Raw genomic sequence first — 18,740 nt, 5'->3', positions numbered from 1 at the left:
CAATGGCTCTGTGGTCAACAGACGTCGACACCAACTCGACGGTACAACCTTTCCTTTCCTAGAGATACATAACATTACCTGTCAAATGCCAAAAAGCTTGTGTTTTTGGCATTTGCCAAAAATTCCTAGGAGTGCCTTGCCTTTGCACCACCCAAGCTCTTAGGGAAATCAGCATAGGCTTTGAGATGTTTAAAGAGTGTGTGGTAACTGTGGTTTAAATTGTGCTGTCTTTTTGGTTTGTGAGTAAGTTGTTAACTTTCCCTGAGGGAGTGAACTAAAAGCAGACACCTATGCACATTATGAAATCTGCACAATGTTTTATAGCTTCCCTCATACACACAAGGAAACCTTATGTGGATATAACTAAAGTTTTATTCAGCAGCAACTCCATTTTCTCTTCCTTCCCTTCACTTTTCCTTTCTGATTCTTCCTCCACACTTTCTACAGGATCCCCCTTGGGACAAATGTCCAAACAAACTGCAAAAGATAACTGGATAGGATACAACACATTGGGTAAGTTTGGTGGTAGTTTTGCATCCTCTCAGCAGTTCAAAAGATGATTGTCCTGTAGTGGAATGAGGAGTAGTTCGATAAGCAAATTGCCTCTTTCCAGGGTGGTTGCTGTGTAGTAGCCAGTTGCAAATCTTCTTTCAATAATCTGTTCATTCTTTCCACTAAGCCATTTCCTTCCGAGGATGGTACGAGGAAAGAGTCTTGTGTTTTACCTCATGGTTATGCACGGATTGCTCCATTTCCTATGAGGTAAGCATAGCGCAGCGGGGAAATGCTTGACTAACAAGCAGAAGGTTGCCGGTTTGAATCCCTCTGGTACTATATCGAGCATCAGCGATATAGGAAGATGCTGAAAGGTATCATCTCATACTGCATGGGAGGAGGCAATGGTAAACCCCTTCTGTATTCTACCAAAGAAAACCACAGGGCCCTGTGGGCGCCAGGAGTAGAAATCAACTTGATGGCACACTTTACCTTAAGCTGCCTCTCAGCAAGGTGGATAGACTTGATTATGACAGCAATGAATGCACCACTGAGAGACCTAAATGGCCAAGTTGAAGACAGATCATCCTGGGGAGAATCTATCTATGTGGTCGCTAAGAGTTGACACCAACTTGACAGCACTTAATTGATCGATCAATCAATCAATCAAGCTGTCACTCATTGTCAGTCACTCATCTTAAGGAAGACTTTCCCTTGCAAAAACTGCAGCCATGAACTGATCACCTTGTTTGTAGTTAAGTTGTCAGCAAATGAAACTTCTGGCCACCTGACATAATAATCCACCATCACTATAACAAACCTTTGTTTTGTGAGTTGCTTATCAAAAGGTCCCATTATATCCAGAGCATGTTTTTCCCAGGAACTATTGGGATACTTTACTGGAGTCAAGGGGGTGGTAAAATTCTTCTGCAATATGTCAGATATAGCACAAGCCATACAGTTCTGGATTACATTTTCCAATGTATTTGTCCACACCTGGCCACCAGAAACTTTCTCTGATTCATCTTTTAGTCAAGCTCATGCCCAGGTGACCTTCATGGGCAATTTTGATCACTTTTGCTTGTAAGGAGGTTGGCACCACCAAACGTTCCATTTTCAGCAACAATTCATTAAGAAAGGACAACTCACTTGCTACATGCATGTATAGTTGAAGATGTTCAGGTACCCTGCTTATGCATGGCCACCCATTAGTTATGTAAGGTTTAAGTTTAGTAAGCACTTGATCAACACTGAGGGCAGGGCCGGATTAAACTAGTGTGGGGCCTGTAGCATATGTTATAAAGGGGCCCTAAATTTTAAAAATGCACATAAATATTAAAACATAAATTATTTACTTGCAAAGTAAAATAATTCAATTTTTTTCATTTGCTGTAATAGTCGGTTTTCTTATTTAAAGCCCACTCCTTGGCTTTTTCATGAGAACCAACCCACCCTAAAACAACTGACTTGAAGTAATGCCTATTTATTTCGTTCCAACCTTTCCCAAATTGATATTTTGGAGACAATAACCTTACTGACTCCAGCCTGGAATCCCCTCCAGCCTATTGGTGTCAAGATGGTCATTTTCCCCTCACAAGATAGTATAAGAGTTAGAACCTCTCTCTTCGCCTTGTGGTTTTCTGCAAACCTCCATGAATCTCCTTGTTACCCCACACCCATGTTTGTCCTTATAGAGACATTTTATAGAGAATCTGGACCAGGGAAGGAACAGCCTGAAAGGATACCTATTGCTAGCATCCCATGACAGTACAAAAGTCCTTCCCCCACCCCAGTCTTAGCCGGCCTGCAGAGGCCCCATTGTTTATATGCAGCTTGAGCATGGTGAGCAGCGCTGCTAGAGTTCCTACGAGCTGCTGCTACTGTCCATACCAGACGGAGCTGGGAAACTCCAAGGGGGCTGGGAGAGGGAGGAGGGAAGTCATGCAGCACCTCCTTAGGGCTACGCGTGTTTGCTTGCTGCACGAGAATATGACCCCAAGACAGCAAAAGTCAGGCTCTGAGCGCCAAGTAGGGCACGGAATTTCCTTCCCAGAGGTGTTTGGCTGACAAAGCCATCAAGCTGCTAAAAAGAGAAGGGGGTGAGATGCAAGCCAGGATTTCACTGCAGAGAGAGGCTGGGCGGCATATGTGCAAAAAGTGCATACAAGCGGCAACCTGCTCCATGTTTGCTGCCAAGCAGAACTTCCCATCTCGCACCACTCAGCCACGCTCACATTACAGGGCAGACTGAAAAATCAGACCCAGTGCATCTAGCTAAACACCCAGTTCTCCCGGCTGCACTCCACGCCACTGTCAGGCAGACAAACACCTTGCTCTTGGCCATTTGATCTGCTGCCGCCCCCTTCCCTGCCTTCCTTTCTTTCTTAGTTCCTTCAAAAAGGAAAACATTTGCATCAACGGCAACAGACTTTTGGCAGCAGCAGGCAGCGAGGACGGAGAGAAGCGGCACCAACCAAGTAGAGAGCAGAAAGAAGAAGGGGCAGTTCAAGCTGGGTGTGTGGGGCCCTCAGAAATGCGGGGCCCGTAGCAAATGCTACATTTGCTACTACGTTAATCTGGCTCTGACTGAGGGCCGCTTTCCATTCAGAAGATTTGATCACCATGACTGAGTGGATGAAGCTATTTGTGCAGTTACTACCCTTCATGTTTGTCTTCTGGGATCTCCTCTTGGCCTGGAAGTGGAAGTTGATTTGAACAATCTGCAGTATGGTATTCCAAAGATGTGGAAGATATTCCACCTGGAAATCAAAATCCATAAGTCTGGTGATCCATTTGGCTATTCTTGGGATTCCTTGACCTGATCCCTGAGTAGTAAATAAATAGGGGTTTATGTTCTTGCAAAAAAGTGAAATTTCTGCCCCACAAGTAAGTCCTGAACAGCCTCACCATGCAGAAACATGCTAGAGGAACATAGGAACATAGGAAACTGCCATATACTGAGTCAGACCATTGGTCCATCTAGCTCAGTATTGTCTTCACAGACTGGCAGCGACTTCTCCAAGGTTGCAGGCAGGAATCTCTCTCAGCCCTATCTTGGAGAAGCCAGGGAAGGAACTTGAAACCTTCTGCTCTTCCCAGAGCGGCTTCATCCCCTGAGGGGAATATCTTGCAGTGCTCACACATCAAGTCTCCCATTCATATGCAACCAGGGCAGACCCTGCTTAGCTACGGGGACAAGTCATGCTTGCTACCACAAGACCAGCTCTCCTCTCCTTAAGCTTCTTTTTCAATGGTTGAGCACATCTTCTCTGAAGCAGTGAGCACTTTGGAAGCAAAGGCAACTGTAACTTCCCTGTCCCTTTTTTGCAGGGTTAAGATAGCACCCAAACCATATTCAGAAGAATCAGTAGTTACAATAGTGTGCCTGTTGGTGTCAAAAGAAGTGACAGCAGGGCTTTCAGCAGTGGCCAATTGAATAGTATGAAAACTAGCTTTTCAAGACGCATCTCAATGTTAAATGCTACATTCTTTTTTTAAAAGAAGACACAATGGAGCAAATCTGGAGGCAAATTGGCTAACAAATTTGGAGTAATACTAGCAAAATCCTATAAATGGCCTAAGTGCATCCTTGCTGCATGACTCTGGTGCTTCCTGAATAGCTTTCACCAAGTCTGTTTGGGGATGTAAGTCACTGTGATATATTTTGTGTCCCAGTACGGCATTGTGTGTGTGCAAAACCGACATTTCTCTGCAGAGATAGTAAGTCTATGTTGTCAGAGCTTTCTTAAGACTTCTGTCAGTTTAGCATCAGTGGTTTTGCCATACACTAAAATATCATCCTGAAAGTAATCGATGCCATCCAGTCTCCAAAATTGCATGCATCATTCGTTGAAATACTGAATTCTCAGAGCTAATCCAAAAGGCAGTCTTTTGTATTGAAAAAGACCCTCTGAGGTAATGAAGGCTGTGTATATGCAATAACTCTTGAGCAGAGGAATTTGATGATGGGCTGAAGACAAGTCCATAGTTGTGGCTTCTTTCACAGTAATCAGCACTTCATTCATATTGGGTAATGGATGGGTAATCCACTACCATGTTGGAATTCACATCTCTTAACTCTACACATGTTTGAAGTGTACCATTTGATTTCTGCACAAGAACAATGAGAGACCCCATTCTGATTAATCAACAGGCTTTATGATGTCAGCACACTGCTGTCTTAAAAGCTCCTCTCTTAGTGGTTGGCACAATGCTGTGGGTATGTTCCTCACTTTGTGTTGTACAGGTGTATCATTTGCATTCATCTGAATTTTATGTTTGACATGTATAGCAGTGCCAGGAGTATCAGCAAAAAACGTCTGAGAAATCAGCAATCATACAGCATATGCATATCATCTGTAGGACAGTTTCCGTGCTACTTGGGTTTAACACTATCCATAGATGTTTCTGGTGTTTGCAGCCCAATATTGAGACTCCTTTTTGTGACACCTACACTTTCGCTTCTGCAGCACATCCTTTGCATTCCAGAACAGCAGTGAAGTATCCATTTATGGCAACAGGGGAATCTCCATATACCCATGGGTGGATGTCTGAGAGCTGCAAGTGCAGATCTGATGTAGTGAGGAGTTTCTTGTAAAGCATATGGGAAATTATAGTGTACGGAGAACCAGAATCAGCCATCATCCTCACTTCATTGCCAATAAGTTTAACTTAACAATGTGAGGAAGCAGGCTCTGACACTGTCACACTTAAAACGCTGTCAGGAAACAGGTCATCTGCCTCATCCTTGTCTGTTGAATCAGTAATAGAGTGGACAGAAGACTTGCAAACCTTGGCAAAGTGTCCCCTTGCACCTGTTGTATGTGACCTTCTATGCAGGACAGTGAACAAAACTGGCTTTGTGGGCAGAGTCTTCACATCAGTAGCATTGGTAGCTCCTTCCTTGTGCTGCCTCTGTCTGGAGCATTGGGTTTGGAGGGATTAAGACTGAACAGCCTGGATTTCAGGAGGCAGGTTTTTGGGTACCAAAAAGAGCGATTTGGCACTGTGAAGACATTTTCCTCCTTTCAAGCTAGGGGCGTAGCTAAGGGATGGGGGGCCCATGTACATCCCTCTCTCTCTGGCGGCCCCCCAGAGTGAGGGAGATAATGAAGAAAATAGGGAGGGTGGAGCTGGAGGGCCCTCAGGAGCTGGGGGCCAGTGTTCTTTGAACCCTTTCGCTCAACTATAGCTACGCCCCTGCTCCTAGCCATCTCTATAATTTTATCCAAGGTAAGTTTCTGCTGCAATAGCAGTTTTTCATGCAGTTTGAAGCAGTTTGTTTTCATAACAATCAGATCTCTGATCATTTCATCAGTAAAGTTGGCAAATTCACAGATTACACTTAAGGCATGCAGTGCTGTGATATACTGATCGATAGACTCAGCAGGCAGTTGAGATCTAGACTAAAACTTGTAACATTCAGCAATCACATTCAAAGTACGGTTGAAACGATCATCTAACACTTGAAAAGTGTTTCAGCTTCATAAGAATTGGCATCCCCTTCCAAGTTGGCATGAAAGCGTAAATGATTGTATTTTCTCTGACCTTCAGGGCCCAGGCAGTGAAGCAATATAGCCTTCCACTTTGCTGGAGTAAAATCAGGGGTCTGGAGTAAAATCTGAAGTAAAATCAGGGGTGAGGCGGTAATTGCAGAAATAGGACCTCCATTGTTTCCAGGGAAGAGCAGGTTCTTCTGGGGTGGACAAAAAAAAGGGAGGTGGGTAGGATCTCAGGCGTGTAACAATGATAGGGCAAGGGGAGACAGTTGTCTGGGGGCCCCACTGCCTGGAGGGGCACCCCAGAGGCACCTCATGTGACTCCCCATTGCCCCCTGCCCAGCCCCATAGCCTCTCAGCCACTTGCCCTCTTCGCCATCTCTCCTGCTTGTTCTGCTGGCCCGCAATGGAAGCAGCAGGCAAGCTGCAAAGAGCTCCTTTTCTCCCGCCTCTCAGCTGATCGGCGGGTGGGCGGGGCTTCCACGGAGGCCTCCGTGTAGGCCGCAGTGAAGCCTGAACTCGAGTAGGGCCCAAGCAAGCCAGGAAGGAGGAGGCAGCCAGAGTGTTCTCTGCAGCAGAAGACCCCTTGCTGCCCTGCTTAACCCAGACCAGCATTTGCCAGGTAGAGTGTGAACTCCTTTTTGTGGTTACCTTTCCCGCCCCCCCCCCCATATATAGGGATCTGCTTGCCATAGGGCTTGGATATGGGGGGGTGGGGAGGGACCGAGAAGTCTCTGAATATTTATTTTGAAACAGCTTGGAAAATTTGCTGACTTAAAAAAAACTATCTAAAAAGTCCTATAAGTGGCTTGTTTCATGGCAGAAAATTGCAAAAACTTCTGGAACAGTATTTTATTAATTTTATTTATTCATTCATTCATTTATAAATGCACTTATGTTCAAGTTGTTTTGCAACCCAGAAGGTCTGAGTGAGAACTGTGAAGCATGTGTGGTGCTTTTATTTTATTTTTCTTGTGTGTGAACTGCTCCCCAATAACTTGCAGGGACTTCAGGGTAAATCTGGCCAACATGTGAATGCAGCACCTCCATTCCAGAGGAGATGTGTCTTAAAGGGCTTTAAAAGCCTCCTGTGAAAAACCTCCTGGAATCAAACTTGACTGAATTTGTTCAGAATTCTGAGAAAACAAACATAGGCTCACCCTGCATGGTTGAAAGTCTCCTTTGCTAATCTGCAGCGAGGGGCCCATTTTAATAATTCATCTTTCTAGTGTGTTCTAGGCATTAAAAGTAATACAAATGTATAGTACTCAATGTATATCACTATATATTGTGACGTGTGCGTGTGTGTATTCAGTGAGATGTATTTCCAGGCAGCATACTTAGTTTGGAATATCAGACTTAAATCCTTGGGGGCCTGGGGTGTGCGGAGGCCCTGGACTTTGGGGGGGGGGGCATTTTAAAATCTTGTCTCTGGGCCCACTCCAACCTTGCTACGCCCCTGTAGGATCTGGCCATGCTGCAGTGGGCATCCAGTGAACAACAGACTCCAGGACTGATAAGGGAAAAGTACCTTCAGGAGTTTTGTAGGTCAGGAAGCTGGAGAAACAATCAACAGCAGCAGCTGTAGAAAGCAGTGCAGGAATGTAGGCCTAGTGATGCAATGAAATGAGGTTGCAGGAACACTCACAAGCTTTGCAGGCTCACATGCTTAGCTGGTTCAAAGTCTTGCTGCAAATGTTTTATAGCTGCTTCCCTCATATACACAAGGAAATCTTGTGCGGCTTTAACTAAAGGTTTATTCAGCAACAATTCAATTTTCTCCTTCTCCTTCTCCTCCCTTTCTCTTCTGACTCTCCCACCCACACTCACTACAGGATCCCCTTTGGGACAAATGACCAAACAAACAAACTACAAAAGATACCTGGATAGGATACAGCACAGAGGCCAGTTTCAAATGTGCATATACGCTGTCCACCCTGATTAGTATTCCACTATATCATAAGAACACAGACATCCTTTCATAGGTTAGCCAGGGCAAGAGCCACACATTTTCTGGTGACCTGGACCTTGTGAATTGTGAAACCCTTCTTGAAGATAGTGTCATATTATTGTGCTCAAAGTGTAAATTCTGGGAGACAAAAGAGAGGCTGAATTCTCTCTCCTATTCCAACCTTTCCTAACAATGCAGAGGCTGTTGAGCTTTAATGCCAGTACACAAAACATTTTGCTCACTTTCATTTTCTGCTTTGCTGCTGAGACATTAGTTTTCCAGCACTTTCAGAACTTGCTTCTTCCTCATCTCCCGCCCCCCTCTTTCAATTCAATCTCAAACTGCAACGATCATTAAAAACAATGAGTATGTCTGGCGCAAGTAAACGTGCCCAGACTATAAACTATTCATTAAGTACCTGGTACTGGATACATAATATGGGATTCTGACACGGGAAGAAAAGCTTTAGTGCTCATTGAGAAGAACAAGCTTTTCATGCAAAGGCGTTAAAAGATGGACCTTTGTCTGGTGGAGGGAGTCTTTTGAAGTGCTATTGATAGTCTCATCATTTGTATAAGCTAATTCTTCCTATTTAGGATACCACCTTTTTGAAATCGCAGATAAATTAACTCAACTTTAAGCAAATATGGTAATGATTTGTCATGAGTGGCAGAAATCCCCCTGTAATTATGCATGAATTGATGTGTGATTTCCTAATGAGCTTAACTGAAGAAATTATCCTTTTGTGATAAATGCTTTATTTCTTAAAATGCTAGTAACACATTTCTAATAAATTTAATCAAGAGATTCTCACTTGCGTAACATTTGCAGTTATTAAAATGCAAGCTTATATATTGCCTTATTGCTTTAGCTGATTGCAGGATGTGAAAGTTTAGTGTTTCTAGACAAGGCCACAATAACTCATTATGTTATTTCCCCTCCAAACCATGAATTATTTCATTTTGCACTTCATTCAGTTCTGGGAAGATTTCATGCCTCATCAAAGACAGATTCTTCTGCTGTTTATATATTAAATTATGCACTGTTGAAACACGTTTTTCATTACCTTTCAGCATGTAACCTTGTCCATTTAGAACGTCAAGTGAGGTGGACCATGTCCTGTGTCACCTTTAAATAATGTTTTTGTCCCTCTCTTGAATGATTTCTTCTCTTGACACCTGCACTCCCGACAAGCCACAGACCTAAGGAGCATCCCCTTTCCAAGGCTGAACCCCATTATTAGCAACATTGTGCCAAAAGCCCTGACAGTATGCACATGCAGCTAATGAACATGTATGAAGACATGGGCTGATAAATAGAGAAAGGATGCACTGGTGCAGCGAAAAAGCAATCCAACAGAACTTCCCAATCAACTTCACCAGTGTAGTGGGGAGGCGGGAATATTGGATACCCTCCCCTTCCCTAGGAGGCCCTCTGTACCATCAGATAAATATGTCCCTGAGGGCTATGTAGCCCCCAAGGGCATATGTTTGGCTGTCATGGAGAGTTTCCTGGTAAAAGGGAGGGCATCAAAAATTGCTTCTCCCCGAAGCACCAGTGCAGCTAGTTGGGAAGTACTGTATTGTTATTCTGCTCTTTCACTGGGCTGGTGCATCCTTGTTCTGTATGTCAGCGGAGTCCAAGCACACAAGGCAATGGGTGAGTTTGGGAGGTGGTTGAGAGTATGTAGCTGAGGAGTATATGTATGTGTGATATGATCTGTGTGCATCACTTTATCACATCTGTACATATTTCTTGTACCTGTGCATGCTTTTGGACACATAAGTGTCCCCCCAGTTAATAACCACAGCCATCCCCCTTCTACTCTAGGAATCTTATTTATCAAATTACTAGTTACAGTAGACTTTGAAGGCAGGGTATAACATATTCAGAGTGTATTTTCCTCACCAAATAACTAAGCCAGGTGAGCTCCACCCCACTTTAGAAATCATGTCAATCAAAACACAATGTAGGGCCTCTGTACTTCTGCTTTGGGTTAGACGCATAAGCCACACTTTTACCATTCAACTAGCTCACCTATAAGCTGAAAGGGGAAGTTAAATTGCAAATACCTCCAGTTACTACAAAGATGGACATTTAAAGGTAATGTGTTTAGAAAAATGAAAAAGTACAAGAATAGCAAAACAATAATGTTCACAACGTGGCATGTGAACTTTTGAGTTCTGTCTTTTTTTAATATACCACCTTTCATTAAAACAATCTCAAGACTATAAAACAGTTACACAGTTAAAATATTAATTTGGAATATAAAAATACAAATCTAATTAAAAGTTTAAAAAACATACACAATAGGACCATAAAATACACAGCAGCAGCAACAAAAACAACACTCACATAAAAGCTGGGGTAAAAAGCCAAGATCACTTGCATTCTAAAACCTGTGATGGAGACTGAGGAGTAGATGCCCACTGGGAGAGCATTCCAAAATTTGGGGACAATAACTGAAAAGGCCCTGTCATGTGTGCATGACAGCTCAGCCTCTCTAATTTTCAACACACAGAGCAGAGCCCCTCTGATGACCTCGCCAAGCAGGCAGAAACCCTTGGGAGTAGGCAGGTATCCAGGACACAAACCGTTAAGGGCTTTAAAGTAAAAACCAGCATCTTGAATTGGACCCAGAAACAAATTGGCAGCAGGGGTGTATCTAGGATAGGGCAGGCAGGGCACGTGCCCCGGGCGCCACTTGAAGGGGGGGGGCACCATTCTTAAAAATGAAAAAAAAATTAAAATTGCTGCTGAAAACAAAATGGCCACCGTACATGCTTAAATGGCCTCTGTGAGGCCCTAGGCCATGCCAGGCCTTGCAGAGGCCATTTGAGCATGCGCGGTGGCCATTTTGTTTTCAGCGGCCATTTTTTAAAAAAATATATTTTAAAAACCGGCCATCGCACATGCTCAAATGGTCCCTGTGAGGCCCTAGAGGCCAGCGGGGGGAGGGGGAACCTTTGCAGACCCCACACACATGGCCTCTAGGAAGCCCCCCCAAAGGGGCTACAGGTTTTTTTATATATAGGCCTCCAAAAACCCCTCAGTGCACCACACAAGGAGTGTGGTACATTGGGGGATTTCCCAGGAGCCAGGCATTATAGACACCCATCTCAGTGGCGGCTCGGGCTGCAGGCCGCCTGAGCAGACACATGACCTGGTACGACGATGGAAGGTATTAGCCCCGGAGGCACTCTTACCCCTGGACCTTGGGGCTCTGGTCTGTGGCCTCACAGCAGATGGGGGCCTCCAAATGTCCCAGAAGGGGGGGGCTCCCCAAGCGGCCTGCCACCACCCACCTGCCTGCCCTACCGTTGCCCCATTGCGCAGCGGGACAGTGTCAGGGTGGCAGCAGGCTTCTAGGGAGGCCCCCCAAATGCAGGATTCTTACCTTTTAAAACAATTTTAAGGGGGGTGCTTGTGGTGTGGGGAGCCCCACGGTGGCCAGGGGCTCACAACGGGGCCTGGGGTCCAAAATTACCTAGGTGTGCCACTGATTATCCTGAGACCAAAACTCGGGCTAACCGGCAGGGCAGCACTGGGATTGGGCATGATCTCGGCACTCTACTTGAGCATCCCACCCAGGTAGGGCTCTGCAAGCCCAGTTACGGCTGCTTGTGTGAACAACCTCATAATGTTTTACTTATGTTATACATTATGTATGAGATGTCGGTATTACATACATGTTTTTGTGTGAATGACTGTCCTTACATTCATTTTAAAAGAACCTGGGCACATGTTCCTCAAAGACATGGTACAGATAGGTAGTATATGGCTGTACCTTTGTTCAGCGCAACATATGAACTGTACCTCTGCACAGATCTGCATCTGTGTACACAGACTGTATGAGTGTTGAACTTAACATGTGAATAGGGCTCTGGTTTCACCCCCTATGTCTCTGACTGAACCTTCAGCTTGATCACAAGCACCATCACCACCACCCATTTCCCCTGATGAATCACAGACCTGTGGAGGCCCCTAAATATAAGTGGAGACAAAATGAAAGGATGGCTCATCTTCTTCTCAGTTTCTGCAGACTGAGGGCCCAAGCCAGGGGCAGTAGAAATGGGTACATTTGATCAGGGCCTATAGAATCCTGCACTGGGCTACTCCAAGTAAGCTCATTATGTGTGTGGTGGGGATGAACTTAAGCTAAATGGTAATAGATTATAGTTAAGAAGGTTTATGCATATACTATGTTTTACAAAGTATAGATTATCTTTATATTTATGGGGCACCCTGATATTTTAAATTTTGCAGGAATTAATCAAAAACTGCTTCATTAGAGCAGAACAAGAAAGATGGCCTGTGATTTAGGCTTTCCTCTAGAACACTACAGAAAGTACAGGGCTGGTAGCTAGAGCCTATTACTATTCTTCCACTAGGAATGGTCTCAGATATCTTTCTAGGTTTCTTGTTTGCTGTGAAGTGGGGGGTGCTACTGGAGTTCCATTCCCCAGTTTTTATAGTTCTGAGTCGACTGTGTGAATGACACTCAAGAGCATAATGTGAATGCCTGTAGCATATGCCACAATCAGGTGGGCATCCTAAGAATGCCTGAAGAGTTTATTTGTCTGACAGAGTGGCTAGTTACTTGGGTACCCCTGGATTCTCTCCTAGAAGAAACTCTGTTGGAGAATGGGGAAGCCACTCTAGTCTGGCTCCCCAGTCCAATGACAGATGTCCAGATCCCTCAGACCAAGAGCAGCCAGAGCTGGTCACTTCCTTGGAGCAGCCTTGGAGCACTGGTACCCTGGTGTCCCCGAGCAAATTAGCTGTCCCAGCCTTAGAACCACCACCAGAATCCCTGACGACTCAGGAGCTGAGTCATAATTACACCATAGGGTGTTGGAGCTCACCCCATCCAAAGATGGAGTGTTCTCCTGGCTGCCTGGAGCTTCCCTCCTGATGGATCTGAAGGAGGGAGAGCCCAGTTCAGGCACTTTCTCTACAGCAGGGCTTGCCTGAATATCCAGAAAAGGCTGTGGCACTTGCTAGCTATACACAGATAGGAATACAAATGCAATGAATACTTATAAACTGCTTTTCAACCAAGTTCCCAAAGCAGTGCTGCTGCATTTTGAAACAACTGAAATTTCCAAACTACATACAAAGGCAGCCCCACGTAGAGCGCATTGCAGTAATCAAGCCTAGAGGTTACCAAAGAGTGTACCACAGTTCTGAGATCATTATCTTCAAGGAATAGATGCAGCTGTCATATCAGCTGAAATGGATAGAAAGCGCTTCTGGCCATGGCTTCAACCTGAGAAACCAGACTGAGGCTCTGGGTCCAAAAGCCCTCACAAGCTACATACCTGTTCCTTCGGGGGCGGGGGGAGTACAACCCCATCCAGAACAGGAAAATCTATCACGTCCCTCAACGTATGACCCCTGACCATGAGTACCTCTGTCTTGCTTGGATTCAGCTTCAATTTATCATCCCTCACCCAGTACATTACTATTTGTTGGCAGGCATTTAGTGGGGTTATGCCATTTCCCAAGACAAGAATACATTATTGTTGTATAGTAAGTTTGCTTGAGGAGGACACGGTAGAAGATATTCTAAGGTTCTTTTCTCTTTCTCTTTAAGATATCCCATGATGCATCATTTGTTTAAATAGAGATACTCTGCCTTTTTAAAAAACGGTGTTGTTGCTCAAAACTGATCAGGCAGGCAAAGGATGCTAGTACTTAAGAACTCAAGAGTCTTTCTTGTATCTTAAATAGTCGCTGTAAAATCAGACACAATTGCAATTTAACATTAGTCTATTCTGGCAGATTAAGGATGTCTCCCTAATCAGTATCCTATGTTATTATAATACAAATATTTATTTGTTTGTTTATTTATTTATTTATGTAACATATTTTTATACTGCCCAAAGCTTACGTCTCTGGGCAGTCTGCAACAAAGTTAAAAACAAAAAAGTTAAACATTACTTAAAACAAACGAACAACAAAAGAGTTAAAATGTTACAACAATTAAACAATCTTTAAATAATATTTTAAAACAGTATTAAAACTATTAAAACAATATTTAATTAAAAGCTTGGGTGAACAGATGCATCTTTAAAGACTTTTTAAAAGCTGTCAGAGATGGGGATGCTGTTAGGGAGCACATTCCAAAGCCTTGGGGCAGCAGCAGAGAAGGCCCGTCCCCAAAGAGCCACCATGTGAGCTGGTGGCAACTGCACAGAGACCTCTCCTGATGATCTAAATGGGTGGTAGGGTTCATAACGAAGAAGACGTTCTCTTAAATACCCAGGGCCCTGCAATTTAGGGCTTTATAGGTTATAACCAGCACCTTGTATTTTGTCCGGAAACATATCGACAGCCAGTGTAGCTCTTTCAATTCAGGAGTAATATGGTCTCTCCGAGATGACCAGAGACCAACCTGGCTACTGCATTCTGGACCAACTGTAGTTTCTGGACTACATACAAGGGCAGCCCCACACAGAGCGCATTATAGTAATCCAGTTTGGAGGTTACCAGTATATGTACCACTGTTCTGAGGTTGTTTATCTCAAGAAACAGATGCAGCTCGCATATCAGCCATAGCTGATACAAGGTACTTCTGGCCACTGCCTCAACCTGGGACACCAGGGAGAGGCTTGGTTCCAGAAGCACCCTCCAACTGCGTACCTGTTCCTTCCAGGGAAGTGTGACCCCATCCAGAACAGTCAGATCAATCCCATCTCCCAAGCTTCAACCCTACACAATGAGTACCCCTGTCTTATTTGGATCCATTCTCAGTTTGTTATCCCTCATCCAGCCCATCACCAACTCCAGGCAGGAATTTAGGGAGGTTATTCCTTCTCCTGATGATGTTGACATGGAGAAATAGATTTGGGTGTCATCAGCATACCGATAGCACCCTACACCAAATCTCCAATGATCTCTTTGAGCGGTTTCATGTAGATGTTAATCAACATCGGAGACAATACGGAGCCCTTAGGCACACCATATAAGAGTTTAGATTCTGAAGAACAGCAGTCTCCAAGGGACACTATCTGGAAACTGCCAGAGAGGTAGGAGCGGAACCACCGCAAAGCAGTGCCTCCAACCCCCAACCCCCTAAGACGCTCCAGAAGGATACTATGGTTGATAGTATCAAAAGCCGCTGAGAGATCCAAAAGGACCAACAGAGTCACACTTCCTCTGTCCATTCGCAATTGGAGATCATCCATCAGGCCGACCAAGGCAGTCTCCACCCCATAGCCCGCCCGAAAGCCAGTCTAAAATGGGTCTAGATAATCAGTTTCCTCCAAGACTTTCTGGAGCTGGGAAGCCACCACTCTCTCAATTACCTTGCCCAGCCACAGAAGTTTGGAGACAGGCCTGTAGTTGCTCAGCTCTGACGGAGCCAAGGTAAGCTTCTTCAGAAGTGGTCTAATAATTGCCTCTTTAAGACAAGGAGACATCCTGCCTTCCCTCAGAGAAGCATTTATAATCTCTACCAGGCCCTCTACAACCATCCCACTGGCAGATAGTATAAACCATGTCGAGCAAGGGTCAAGAGAACAGGTGGTAGGCCACACCGTTCCAATCAGCTTGTCCACATCCTCAGGAGTCACAAACTGATCCAACCTAACCCCAAAAGAGGAGTTGGAGATGGAGTCTAAGTTGCAATGCCACAAAAGAACCCTAGCACAACAGATTACCATTGAATTTATTATATTGGTTCCTAAAGTATAAAACAGGTAGCACAGTATGCTATATGTATGTGATATGCCTTACAAAAACACTAGCATCATGTGAAAACCCAAACATCATGAGTTAAGTATAATGTCAGCAGCATTCAGATTTTAATTTGAATACCATGGCCTGAAAAAACTTGCTGTTGTTTATTCAACTGGATTAACAAGAAGATATCATTATTGGTCAAAAAGTGATCAGCATTCTTTGGGATGTTATTCCAAATTTTAGGCACCATAGACAAAAAGACCCAACCAGTACACATCCGATGACAGGGAGTAAGAGAAAGGGAGTAAGAGAAAGGTGAACTGTAGAATTTGGGCAGGGCCATAAGTAGGGGGGAAGTCAATTCTTGAAATACTCTGGTCAGGTTCAGAACCTTTCCTGAATGCCAAAAAGGACTGACACCCTATGCATATGATAAAATATCTGTGTACTATATGGAATCCTGCTTGGTTTGAGGCCTATTAACATGTTATGTTCAACACTTGTACAATGAGTATACAGTGTACACAGGTACAGATATATACACAGGTACAGTCATTCACATGTTATGTTGAACACAGGTACAGAAGTACACTTCCTTTCTGTGCCATGTATTTGAAGGGCCTGTATCTAGGTTCATTTTCAAATAATACAGACACATGTACAAGTGTACAGATATCTGCACGCACGTACCACATAATGTCTGAACTGAACTTGGGTCCAGTCAAATCCAGGCAGCTGCATCTGGAACCAAATCCATTTGCTTCCGAATTCAATTTAAGGTCCTGGTTCTGACTTTCAAAGCTATGTGGGGCTTGGAGGCCTGTCTACCTACAGGCCCGCCTCTCCCACCCAGTTACATCCCATCCGGTAAGATCATCTCAGATGGCCCTTTTGTCGGTCCCTGATTTCTGAGAGGTTTGGGGTTCTAGGACCCGCAAAAGGGCCTTTTCGGTTGCTGCCTCACTTCTTTGGAACTCTCTTCCTGTTCAGATTCGATTAGCCCCTTCCTTACTGATCTTCAAATCTCTGTTGAAGACTTTTCTTTTTCTCAAGGCTTTTGCCCTATAGATTACCTTATTTGTTTTGTGGTAGTTACTTTAGTTTTTAATTTAGAATGTAGTTTTTAATGTTGTCTTGTTTGCATGTTTTTATACACTGCCCGGAGTCTTCAAAGTGGGCAGTATATTAAATGTTTCAAACAAACAAACAAACAAACAAATAAATTTCTGAACCATCTTTGTAAGCAGCGCAATATAGAGTGCATTTATTTTGAGGCTGGACGAGGGCATGAATGCCTGAGACCAGGTCTGGAAGACTGAGGGCAGCTGGCTGAATTTGGTAAAGGAAGTTTTGTGCTGAATGGCTATTTAACACTACAAGCAATAGTATTTTTCATATATTGCACAATAAGCATAGCAATAATTTTGGGGCATACATTGGACTACAAAGAACAGGATAAAGGTGACCATGATGAAGGTGTAACTTTCAACAAGAATGAGCATATTATTCCACAGCATGCTTCATTGCTCTAGCCTGTTTCAAAGTAAATGAAACTTGAACAAGCGGAAGCAGTTGAGTCAGTTCCCAGCACCTGAGACAGTAAATCTAGCAATGGAGGTGGGGTTGTAGGGTAAAAAAGGATCAGGGCAAGAATGCTGGAACATGAAGTTAAAAAGAAAAATCAGCCAAAGAAAAATCAAAAGCCAAAGAAAAAATCAAAGAGAAATGAAAGCTACATGACTCACCGCCCATTTTCAGACAGTTTCCACATTCTATAGTGTCATCACACACACACACACACACACTCCACTATGAACTCTCCTGCAGGATAAACTCTACATGTTTAAACAGAACTTTATTGTACTGTGAATTATTCTCATTTTCTGAGGCTCAGCTTCACTACACACAAAGACTGGAGAGGTTTTATGAACAGTCCATCTTGAAGTAAGGATATATACCCCAGAGAGAAGCAACTTCTCAACACTCAGTATTGACACTTTGGCCCGGTTCATACATAACATGAAACAGAAGGATGGCAAACCCAGGTTTCAATTTTGAACTGCAAACGCTCATCAAACTGCAGCCCGCCAAGCTCCAGTTCCAGGAGAGGGGAGCACTTGCCTGCTGCGCAGCCTCCGAGGCTGATCCCAGCAAGCCAAGCAAAAAAGGAGACGTCGTCTCACAATGCGGTGAAGCTTTTATTGAAGCCCAACGTGTCTTGCCCTCAGAGGCCTTCTTCAGGGGCAATACTTTGTAATTATCTCAAAGAGACCTTGAGCAAGTAGCCTTCTTAGTCTCCTTTTTTGCTTGTCTGGCTGGGTGCTTCTTGTTTTTTCATCTGCGAACCCAGCAGCAACACGGACGGACTGTGGGCAAAGTGTCAGCATTTCAGTGGCGCAGCTGCAATTGGCCACAATCTCGAAGTGTGATCATGCATTTTCAGAACGCACGGCCTTCCCTCGGCAGGGATAGGGCAAATTCCTTTAAATGGCAGGGCATTTAAAGGGATTTAAATGCCCTTTAAGTTGAATTCTGACAGAAATGACACCAGAGGTCCACAAAGAGTGGAGCTCTGATAGTCCCTCACAAGCACGAATTCGGGGGTGGGGTTCCGGGGGTGGGGAATATTTCTGTGTTACTCTGGGAGAGGAGGGAAACATTGAGACTTCCTAGGAGGGTATATTTAGATGAGGGAGGGCAAAGGATACTGGGAGGTCTGTCCCACAATAACCTAGGATGGTGTTCTGAGGGGTAACCCCTTCAAAGCAGTTCATCCAGACCCAACGAACCTCCTGCTCACAGGCTCACCCTCTCATGAGAGGGCCAGTCTTCTGGGGAGACCATGCAGCTGTGAGGGTTCTGGTCAATCCATGGACTATGTGCTCATGAGAAGATCAGTAAGGAAGAAGCCCACCTAAAGGGGTTCTGCTTGTGTGGGGCCCCAACTCTTCATGGTAAAAGATAGAACAGAATCTCCACAACCCCTCCCCTCAAATCCCTATGAAGCTTTGCACAGACCCAAAGCAGATTTTGACGTTTCATGTGCCATAGCCTGGCCATGTGCACAGATAGGGGAGACACTCGGATGAACCTTTAAAGCTATTCAGAAT

At 44.3% G+C, this 18,740-nt stretch overlaps 1 long non-coding RNA gene across 1 annotated transcript in view; it reads left to right on the top strand.

The window, feature by feature from the left end:
- The first annotated feature begins 6,390 nt into the window (after positions 1-6,390).
- LOC128325994 (uncharacterized) overlaps positions 6,391-18,740 on the top strand; it is a 50,939-nt gene continuing 38,589 nt past the window's right edge. Inside the window, exon 1 of the long non-coding RNA XR_008307787.1 lies at positions 6,391-6,615. This is a non-coding gene — a long non-coding RNA (uncharacterized LOC128325994). The remainder of the gene's footprint in view (positions 6,616-18,740) is intronic.

This window comes from Hemicordylus capensis, chromosome 5 (assembly GCF_027244095.1).
Source record: "Hemicordylus capensis ecotype Gifberg chromosome 5, rHemCap1.1.pri, whole genome shotgun sequence".
NCBI lineage: Eukaryota > Metazoa > Chordata > Lepidosauria > Squamata > Cordylidae > Hemicordylus > Hemicordylus capensis.
Note: the sequence above shows the minus strand (reverse complement) of the source record. Positions and strands in the feature narration are given on the sequence as shown.